We start from the raw sequence: 7,155 nt of genomic DNA, 5'->3' as shown, positions 1-7,155 counted from the left end.
CTCCAACCTTCTTCTGCAAAAAAGCTCTCGACGTTCTTCAACTTCCCGAATCACCAACATTCTTCATCGCCTTTCTGATCATAAAAAGGTACTTCCTTTCCTTCTTCTGCTGGTTTTTCCTGCATTTTAACCGATTCGCATCATCCTGTAACTGTCTGGTGCATACGTTGTGGGTTGCTTTTTCCATTTCTCCTTCTACGTAACTTAGGGCTTCGTCAATCGTTGCAGCGAACCTATGTTCGTTCTTTTTTCACCCCTCTCCCATGATCGAGTCAACCTCTGCGAGCCCTGATCATTTTTTCCTTTTCTTCTTCCTTTGCAGCTTCCATCATGACTCGCTCCAAGATTACCCCGAATCCTCCTCCTTCATCGCGAAACCCTCATTCTCCAGCACTCAACCCACCGCGAGCACGCGGTGCTTCATCTTCCCAGGCTGAGAGGCCTGCACCTTCCCGCCCCAACCTGGCCCAGGCTACTCCGCCTGTCACCGGAGGAGCCTCCGTCCCCCCACCAAACTTCAAAAAACTGTATCCCTGGGCCAACTCGACCCTGTTGAGGGAAACGTCTTCTGTGAACACTGCTGGAGCAGTTCTGCGGTTGACAAAGGGGGATGAACCTCATCAATCATTCCACAAGGAGCACGATGAGAAGATGACAGTGCTACCTTGCCCCTCCGACCTGCCAGTTTGCGCCGACGACAAGGCGAGCAACGATGGGCCCTTCTGTTTGTCTACACAACTCTATTCAAGAAGGTGAAACTCAGGTTTCCCTTCACCCGCTTTGAGAGGGAGCTTCTTACTGAGCTCAACATCGCCGCCGCCCAGCTTCATCCCAACAGCTGGGCGTTCGTGCGAGCGTTCCAAGTGATGTGCGACCATCTGGGGTTGCCAGCATCTGTAGATGTATTTTTGTTTCTCTTCGAAGCCAAGCACCCAGGAGACCGCCTGTGGGTAAGCTTGAATGGGATTGCTGGGAGATCAATCCTCTCCATCTTCCAGCAATCCTATAAAGACTGGAAGGGAAAGTTCGTCCAAGTGCGCCCCAACGACAAGGACACTTCCCTACTCGACGGCTTCCCCTTGTACTAGGTAAACAAGGGGAGCAAAGAGTCCAAGAGCTGCTTCAGGAGACCCAGAAGTCCTGATAGCATGGGCGCATTGGACAGAGATCTCTGCTTCTTTTGGAAGAGTGTGGCGGATGCCAACATCACCTTTCTCACCACCACACTCATATGCTTCGAGTTCTTCGAGGACCAGCTCGAAATTCGAATAGGTTAGAACATTCAAGTTCTTCTTCTAACACTGCTTCTGTTAACTGTTTCCGGGCGTCTTGTGCGTTGTGCGCAAGACTTTGGTTTTATTTTTCTGCACTATTGGTCTGCTTTGTCGCATACTGTCTTATGCATTTATCTTCTCTCTGAACTAACCCATGCATTTTGGCTCTATGCAGATAACATGTTGGGCCAGGGCAAGCTTGCTGAATTAAGGACGCTCGCCCGACTCCACGGGTTGGCAACGGGTTCTCAAACAGTGCCAAACTCTGTGGTGGAGATCGCCGCCGCACAGGGCCGATCGCCACCCAAGGGCCCAGCTCCTTCCGATGCCCAACCCGCCGCTCAACGCAAGAAACTTGTCCTCAAAAGACCCAAGAGGAAAGCCCCCCAGGTGATCCACGAGGAGGAAGAGGAGGACGACGAGGCCACTGAAGATGGCCTTGTCACGAAGAGGAAGAGGGTGGCACCTTCTTCACCACCTGCACCACCCCCTCTTCCCACATCAACGCCGCCATCTACGCCTGCTCCACCTCCATCATCACCACCCCCACAAGCTCCTGCTTCGCCAGTCCAAGCCATTCCATTGGCAACTGCACCACCCGCGGTTGAGGCCCGCGGGCCAAACTTCATGGAGGTCCCCCCGAGCACCTCCACACCTTGTGCAATGGTTGGAGGGGGTCCTCCTTCAAATGCCTCAACCGCAGACGCTGTTCCAATCGGGGATGAGGTTGCCCATGCCTCTCCAATTCTGATTACCGAATCCCCGACGTCGCCACCACGCCCAGAAGCGCCTACTGAAGAACCAACCAAAGAAGGTGGCCACGAAAACCAACAACAGGCCCACCCAGCACCTCTACAAGCAGCAAACCTCCCTCTTGAGGTCACGAGGATGTGGGAGCCTTTATCTGCCAAGCTGAAGACGATAGCAGAAGACATCCCTGCCATCATAACCAGAGCTGTGGAGAGCTCCACCAGGAAGCTCCAGGACGACCTCTTCAACCTTAGAACTGAGAACAACACCATGAGGGTTGAGGTGGAGAAGTTGTCCTTCAATCTGACACTCGCGGAGATTGAACACTCCCGAGTAGAAGATGCGATGAGCACCGAGCTCCGGTTGGCGCGCAAGGAGGCCACTGAACTCCGCCATAAGGTGCAGCAACTGGCTCAAGAAAAGATCGAACTAGAGAGCAAAATTGTGCCTTATCGCGTTAAGGTGGCTGACCTAGAAGCCTTGATAAAAACTGACGCCGCCAAGGTGAAGAAACTGGAGCAGAGGTCCGCTGATCGGGAGATCTTCCTTGGCAAGGTGGAGAAGGCGAGGGATGACGCCATGGCTGAGCTTGCCGAGGCCAACAAAGAGAAGGGGAAGATCGCTGCTGAATTGGGCCAAGTGCAAGCGGAATCCAAGAAGGTTGCTGAAGACCTTCTCCAGGCTCAAGAGATCAACGAAAAACTCAAAAAACAAGTCGAAGAGCTGGAGCAGCTGAATAAGGGGCTGAAGGAACAAACTGAAGAACTCCAGAAACAGATTGAAGCACTTAATATGAGTTCTGCCCAAATTCTGGCTGCTGGATTCGCGGCTGCACGGGAACATTTCGCATGCTTGTTCCCCGACCTGGATCTCAGCATGGTGTCCCTAAACAACGAGGTGGTGGATGGGAAGGTGGTTCCCGTCGAAGACTGATCAATTTCCCCTCGTCCACCACCTTTATGCTTTTTCTTTGTATGCAATTGTAATAAACTTCATATTTTCCTGTACATGTGCCTTGAACTGCCATTTACTTTAATGAAATTGCCTTTGTATCTCTTCCTGTAACTTCTTTGCCTGCTTCGACTTCCCTTGCGCAATTTACTTCAGAGGAATAACTTAGCAATTTCGTAGGCACGATCTCGTACTTAACTGTTTCGAATCATTTCAAATTCAAACAATAATCACATTAACAACTTGTAATCTTAAGGTAATTAACCTTAGCGCAAAATCACTCTTCAAGCAACGAACTTTAACTCAGCCCCTGGCTTTAAAACATTTCTTCACCCGATCTGCTTCATCAAAACGGGTCTTTAACTTTCTCGCCACTGTTTGAACTTTTCCTGGTCGCCAAAGGCTCTTGGCGATATCAGCTTCTTCCTGTCTTCATGCCTTGGCCATTGTGCTTTTATTTGGGGGTAGAGGCGCCTTTCGGATCCTTCTCTACCTTCCTGAACTTCAGAACAAAAGACCGGGTGGCTAGGCGTTCTCTTCGAACCTACCTTAGCCACCTTCCCGACTTCGTCCACCCTTAACACCATGCCTGAACTCGTTCGAGACGAGAAAGACTTTACCTTGCCTGAACTCGCTCATAGGCGAGAAGGTCTTTTACTTGCCTCTACATTGCCCCGGGGGTTACATCTTCTCGCCCCCAGAAACACTGAGGACTTTTCACTGGTGCCTCTACATTGCCCCAGGGGTTACATCTCCTCGCCCCCAGAAACACTGAGGACTTTTCGCTCTTCCTCGCCTGCACTCGCTCGACGGCGAGGAGGCCTTTAACTCGCCTCAGGACGCGCGAGGGCGTTGAGGTCTTTTAGCTGGTGCCTCCGATCGCCAAAAGACGATGAGGACTTTAACTTTAACTTATGCCTCCAATCGCCGAAAGACGATGAGGACTTAAAACTTTAACTGGTGCCTCCGATCGCCGAAAGACGATGAGGACTTAAAACTTTAACTGGTGCCTCCGATCGCCGAAAGACGATGAGGACTTAAAACTTTTTAGAAAGCATACAATATCTTTAACTTGCCTTAAGCCACATACAAGTGACAAGGTCTTTCTTCAAAACTTTCTGAAAACAACAGGCACGCAATCTAAAACAACTTGTACTTCGAAAACTTCTCTTTATTGGGTGGCCTCATTAAAAACCCTCCATAGGGAAAAAAGAGTGCCCCCTTCAAACTGTTTTAACAGAGACATTGTAATATAACTTCGTGTTTGTCTTTACTTACAAGGCTTCTTAACTGTAATACAACTTCAGGTGTGTGGCGTTCCAAGTGCGAGGAATCGCCCCTCCTTCCAATGTCTCTAAGCGGTAGGCGCCGTTCCCGAGCACCTCGGTTATTCTGAACGGCCTTGTCCACTTGGGCGACAATTTATTCTCCATCTCGTACTGGTGGGCTTTCCTCATCACCAGGTCGCCTTCTCTAAACTGTCTTGGCATCACCTTCGAGTTGTATCTTCGTTCAATCCTTCTCTTCACCGCTTCAGCCTTCAATCTCGCCTCTTCCCTGACCTCATCCAGTAGATCCAGGTTCAGCCTTCTCTCTTCATTCGAGTCTTCCTCTACAAAGTTCTGGAATCTCGGCGAGCTCTCCTGGATCTCTACTGGAATCATTGCATCACACCCATAGACCAAGCTGAATGGGGTCTCATGGTTTCCTGACTGCTCGCTGGTGTGGTACGCCCAGACTATACGGGGTACCTCCTCAGCCCAACTTCCTTTGGCTTTCTCTAGCCTCTTCTTCAAACCTCTCAGCAACACCCGATTAGCTGACTCCACCTGGCCATTCGTCTGAGGGTGCTCGACGGATGCAAACACTTGTTGAATTCCCACCCCTTCGCACAGCTTCTTCAACAAGTGGCTTGCAAACTGAGTCCCATTGTCTGACACCAGGCGCTTGGGCACTCCAAACCGGCACACAATATTCTTCCACACGAAACCTTCAATCTTGTGTGCGGTGATCTGGGCCACTGGCTCTGCTTCGATCCACTTGGTGAAATACTCAATCGCTACCACCAAGTACTTCATCTGCCTGATCGCCAGCGGAAATGGTCCCAGGATGTCGATTCCCCAAGTATGAAACGGCCAAGGGCTGCAGATCGACTTCAACTCCTCGGGAGGCGCCTTGTGCCAATCGGCGTGCTGTTGGCACAGTTTGCAACACTGGGCATACTTCTTGCAATCTTCTCTCATCGATGGCCAGTAGTAACCTGCACGGAGAGTCCTTGCGGCCAGAGCTCGACCCCCGACGTGGCTTCCGCATATACCTTCGTGGAGCTCTGCCATGATTCTCGTGCACTTCTCGCCATGTACGCATTCCAGGAGTGGGTGAGTGAACCCAAACCTGTACAGATCGCCATCAATCAATGTGTACTTGCTAGAATTTTTCTTTACCTTCCTAGCCTCTGTCGGATCCAGTGGGAGAAGGCCATCTGCCAGGCACCGCTTGTACTGTGTTATCCAGGTGTCTTGCTCGTGGATAGCGCAGACCTGCGTCATGTTCACCTTCTCTCCTCGGCATGCTCTAATTCTCGGCGATCTCAAAGTTTCTTGCGTCAGGGACTTATGACTTCTCGCTGCTTTCTCCGTCGACTTGCTTACCTGAAGGACCAGGTGATCTGCCACAAATGCTCTCGGCGTCTTCAGAGTTTCTTGAATCACCATCCTCTGTCTACCCCCCTTGCCTGAACTGGCGAGCTTAGCTAGCAAGTCAGCTCGGGCATTCTGCTCTCTAGGCACATGCACCACTTCAAAGGAGGCAAAGGAACTCTTCAATTCTTGCACATACTCCAAGTAAGCCGCCATTTGTGGATCTTTAGCCTGGAACTCGCCTGTTACTTGTCCTGTGACTAGCAGCGAGTCACTCTTAGCCATTAACACCCTGACTCCCATCTCTTTGGCCAGCAAAATCCCGGTGATCAGCGCCTCATATTCTGCTTGATTGTTGCTGGCTTTGAAAGCAAATCTCAAAGATTGTTCGATCAGCACGCCGTTGGGTCCTTCCAAAATGACTCCAGCACCGCTACCCTGCTGGTTCGACGATCCATCCACCGAGAGTACCCAACGGAAGTCGTCCCCTTCAACTCGTGTCGCCCTAGATGAGAGTTCGACCACGAAATCTGCAAAGATTTGCCCCTTGATCGGTCCTCGGGGCTCATACTTAATATCAAACTCTGACAATTCTACTGCCCACTTCACCATCCTTCCTGCAACGTCAGGCTTCTTCAAGACCTTCTGGATGGGCAGGTCAGTCATCACCAGTATGGTGAAGCTATGGAAATAGTGGCGCAACCTCCTCGCCGAAAATACCACAGCCAGCGCAGCCTTTTCCAGGGCCTGATATCTCGTTTCGGGGCCCTGCAACACCTTACTAACAAAATAAATAGGCTTCTGAGCCTGATCTTGATCCTGGGCGAGCACCGCACTCACCGCCCTCTCAGTTACAGCAAAATACAACTTGAGAGGGGTTCCCACCAGCGGTTTGCACAAAACCGGCGGGCTCGCCAGATATTCCTTCAGCTTGACGAAGGCTTCCTCGCACTCCTTCGTCCAAGCAAACTTGTTATTGCGCCTTAAGCACTGAAAATAGGGATGGCCCTTTTCTCCGCTAGCTGACACGAAGCGAGACAGGGCTGCCATCCGACCTGTTAGCTGTTGAACCTCCTTCACCGTAGCTGGGCTCCTCATCGCCAGGATGGCGGCACACTTATCAGGGTTGGCCTCTGTGCCTCTTTCAGTTAAGAGGAAGCCCAAAAACTTTCCAGCCTCCACTCCGAAAATGCATTTCTATGGATTAAGCTTTAATCTGAACTTGGCGATCGTCGTGAACAATTCTTCCAAGTCGGCAACGTGCTTGCTCTTTTCTGGCGAGGTCACGACCATGTCATCGACGTACGCTTGCACATTCCTTCCCAGCATTGGTGTAAGTACTCGATCCATCAACCTCTGGTACGTGGCCCCCGCGTTCTTCAGCCCAAACGGCATCACCTTATAGCAATAGCACGATCTCTCCGTCATGAAGGTTGTCTTCTCTTCATCCATGGGATGCATCTTGATCTGATTATACCCCGAGAAGGCATCCAGGAAGCTCAACAGCTTACACCCCGCGGCGCTATCTACCAGGGCGTCTA

This window comes from Phaseolus vulgaris, chromosome 6 (genome assembly GCF_000499845.2).
Source record: "Phaseolus vulgaris cultivar G19833 chromosome 6, P. vulgaris v2.0, whole genome shotgun sequence".
Classification (NCBI taxonomy): domain Eukaryota; kingdom Viridiplantae; phylum Streptophyta; class Magnoliopsida; order Fabales; family Fabaceae; genus Phaseolus; species Phaseolus vulgaris.
This window is presented reverse-complemented; position numbering follows the sequence as displayed.